The sequence below is a fragment of the Ovis canadensis genome, chromosome 23 (genome assembly GCF_042477335.2).
Source record: "Ovis canadensis isolate MfBH-ARS-UI-01 breed Bighorn chromosome 23, ARS-UI_OviCan_v2, whole genome shotgun sequence".
Classification (NCBI taxonomy): domain Eukaryota; kingdom Metazoa; phylum Chordata; class Mammalia; order Artiodactyla; family Bovidae; genus Ovis; species Ovis canadensis.
In genome coordinates, this window is record NC_091267.1 from 52,453,908 (window position 1) to 52,457,962 (window position 4,055).

Genomic DNA, 4,055 nt, shown 5'->3' on the forward strand with positions numbered 1-4,055 from the left:
ATTTCAACAGGAACTCCAATTTTCAATAAACTCTTCATGTAATCAAAATAAGTGACTTGAGACAAATTAGGATAGGAAGCTACTCCAAAAGGAAAATTATTTTAGTAAAGATGATGGAAGGTATTTTTGTTGTGTTGCCTTTGTTTTGTTCTTTTTAAGACAACAGAAGGACCCTGAGTTCATAAATCAATATGAATGAAATAATTTTCTTTAGAAGCCTGGCTGACAAGGTTGCCAGGAAATCAAGATGTCATGCGTTTGAAGAAGTGAACTCGCTCAGTAGTATCTGACTCTTAGCGACCCCATGGACTGTAGCCTACCAGGCTCTTCCAGCCATGTAATTTTCCAGGCAAGAATACTGGAGTGGGTTGCCATTTCCTTCTCCTGGGGATCTTCCCAACCCAGGGATTGAACCTGGGTCTCCTGCATTGCAGGCAGATGCTTTACCATCTCAGCTACCAGGGAAGCTGTGTCTGAAGAAAACCACTTCTAATTGTGCTAATGCCACAGAAGAGTGCAACTCAAAGCAATTATTTTTAATGCAAATTATTTAATATTTATGAAAATTGTTACAAAACACGCCTGCTTTTCATTTAGAACCAAGATCAAAACTATTAACTTAATTTTATCCTCCATATGCATGTTCAGACTTAGAACATAAATACACCCCAATACATACCAACACACATACAGTATATACACGCGTGTCCTTGTGGACGTGCCCATATATGACATTTCCACACAGAGCACTAACCTCACTCCCTTCCTGATTTGTGTTAGCTTTCTCCCTTCCCTCCTTTCACCTCTTCTCCTTTCAAAGATGGATTCACAATCATTAAGGCAGGGTGGTGACACAGAAGCTTGATGGAGGCAGAAAAGATGATTGCAGTGGAGAAAAGGGAAATTTGCAGAATGTTGGATGAAGTAGATGGGAGATGAAAAGGGTTGTTCTCTAATAGCACTGGATTCCTTTATTACCCACCTCGACATGATGTTAAGTGACTAAGATCTTATCAAAATTTCCTTGTTATGAAACACTATCAGAAATCACATTAATGAAGGTACTCAAGGTTGCCTCCATATTGTAATTCTAAAACAAATGGAAGTGAAAACTGGACTTTTGTTCTTTTCTTTGATCCTAGTCGATCTATAACTGGTATGACATCACTGGTACCATGTCTAGATTAATAATTCACAGAATCAGAGGATTTCTGCTTCAGGAAGGAACGTAGCCCAATGCTCTGCTATAGCAACTAGAGGTAAAAAAAGTGGATGAATTACCAAGAGCATACTTCAAATAGGGCTTCCCCAAGGTCTCAGTGGGTAAAGAATCTACCTGCCAGTTCAGGAGACACAGCAGACATGGGTTCAATCCCTGGGCCAGGAAGATCCCCTGGAGGAGGAAAAATGGGCAACCCACTCTAGTGTTCTTGCCTGGAGAATTCCATGGACAGAGGAGCCTGGTGGGCTACAGTACAAAGGGTCGCAAAGAGCTGGACACAGCTGAGCAACTAAGCACGAATACTTGAAATAAAGCAGAGTGATGAGGTGTGATGGGAACTGGGTCAACAGGAGTTGCAAATCAGGGCAAGTCTTTCCAGGGGGAGGGGGTGGGGTCTGGGCTGATTCTGGATGAGGACTGAGGAAAATGGAATCAGCAAGGATTCTGGCAGTCTGATGGACTGAACAGAAATGTGAGATGTCCAAAAGGGGGCTAGGCTTTCCCCCGAAGGACTCATGCTGGCTTCTGGCAGAACAGGCAGGAGGCTGGGAAATGAAATTCCCCATAACTGATGTTTCAGGAAACACAGTCCCTTTAGAAGGATGAGGTCTGCCTCAAACATATGAAGCAATTGGAACTCTCACATATTACTACCACACTGGAAACCCCTTTGACAGAATCTAGCAAACACATATATGTGATGACCCAGAAATTCTGCTCCTGGCTAACTACCCAAAGATATGGACAAGGATGTTATTTGTGATATCCAAAACTGAGGGGAAACCCGAATAGAGTTGACAAGTAGAGGTATATTTATGCAATAGAATACAAAGCAAATGTTTTTTAAAAATACCACTATTTTCATCAACATGAGTGAATCTCAGACAAAATATTGAGGAAAAAACTCCCCCCAAACAAAAAAAGAGTGCAGACTGCATGATTCCATCTTTAATGAAGTTTAAAAATGAGCAAAACTAAAAAAAAAAAAAGGGAGAGCAAAACTAATCTTTAATTATATAGGTCAAAACAGTGGTTAGTTTTATGGAGGTATCAGTCAGTCAGCGGCATGAGGAAATGTGCTTATATCAGTCTAATGGTACTTCCCTGGCTATACACACACATAAAAATTCATCAAGCTGTACATTGATATAAAACCTCAATTTAAAAATTAGAGGAAAAAAAAACCCTACATGGAATAATTTAATTTTAGAACCAGAAAGAAGCTTAGTGATCATCTTAGCCAATTTTTATTTTACATTTAGGAAACCAAGTCTCAGGAAATTAAGAAACTTGTTGATACCGTGCAGGTAATGTATTCACTTGTTCAGCAAGTAATTACTGGAAGCTTACTCTTTGCTGACACTGTATGAAGATACAGGTTATCAAGACAGACATGTCACCTGTTTTCATGAAGCCTACAGTTTAGCTGTAGAAACAGAAATTAAGCAAATAACCTAAAAAGTAAACACGTAAGGGCAGATTGTGATAAACGGCGTGAAGGACCAACACGGGGTGTCTGAGGGATCACACCTGGAGCACAAGCCCGCCTGGTGGACAGATTCCTGCTCCCTTGATTCCAACACTGCCTTTTCCCACCAACTTTGAACTTTTAAAAAACTAGGAAGAAATTCTAAATCTTCATGAATTTATTCTGGAGAATTTCTCCAGACTTCAAAGGGCAACCTTTAATTACAAACCACAGGCAAAACAATAAATAAATGTAAAGGGGGGTGACCCTCTTAAGAACTGCCAGAAGGGACTCCATTTCGTCAGGAAAGGAACTGCTCAAATGTGGGGACTTGACATTAGCTTTCTGTTACATCTCAGCTCTTTAGATTCAAGAGGTGGATGGCCTGGCAACAGTATCTCAGCCACTCTTCCCTCCCTCTCTGTTTATATGACATTTATGTGGGTTCAATTGTTATAAATTAGCCAGCTTGGAAAACAGGACCAAGATAAATCAATATCAAGACAGCCAAGATCTCCATAATAAAGTTAAAATACATACCACGTCTGATTTCTTCAGCAACTCGCGGTCTATGACTTCGGGGATTTGTTTCAAATGACTCCGGCTTCCGCTCAGGCAGATTCTCTTTCCAAAAAAGCTGCTCAGCTTTGCCTGCAACAAACACGAGTCTTTAGTGAGTTCAGTTTTCTTTGATAAGAGACACCCATAGAACCACTGAACTTCCCAGATGGCTCAGCGGGCAAAGAATCTGCCGGCCAATGCAAGAGACACAGGAGAGACGGGCTCAATCCCTGGGTCCGGAAGAGCCCCTTGAGGAGGAAATAGCAACCCTCTGCAGTATTCTTGCCTAGAGAATCCCATGGACAGAGGAGCCTGGCGGAATACCGTCCATGGGGTCGCACAGAGTTGGACACGAATGAGTGACCAAGTGCATAGAACCACTATCTTAAAAGTTTGGGTTTCTGAGAAAAGTTCACTCTGAGATGAAGATTTGAATGAAAGTAGTTCATTTCAGAGCTTACCCAAGAAATCACCAGCGGGGAGATGGTGGGAGTGAGAGAGAGAGACGGAAGGGAGGGACAGTGCACACCTGAAATCAATCAGGCTGGTCATGATAAGAACCTCTGGATTGGTCCACCTAAGAGCAAGGAGGCTGGGGTGCATATCACCATCCATTACCAGCCATCAGCGTTTGAAAGCCTCACCTGGGGACCTAGCTCCCTGGTGCCTCCAGCTAGCCTTGTGTGGGCTGAGCACACAAGTGGAGGAAAATGGCAAATGCTAAGGGGTTATGAGTGCCCGCCAACAACGCTGGCCATACGTGTAACAAGTAGCTAAGCATTAGTGCAAGAGTGAGCAGGAGGT

The 4,055-nt window shown here is 42.2% G+C and overlaps 1 non-coding gene across 1 annotated transcript; it reads right to left on the reverse strand.

Annotated features, from left to right (window-relative positions):
* Positions 1 to 393: 393 nt before the first annotated feature.
* TRNAC-GCA (transfer RNA cysteine (anticodon GCA)) lies at positions 394 to 465 on the reverse strand. Its single transcript has one exon. It is a non-coding gene; the product is annotated as a tRNA-Cys (tRNA).
* Positions 466 to 4,055: the final 3,590 nt, after the last annotated feature.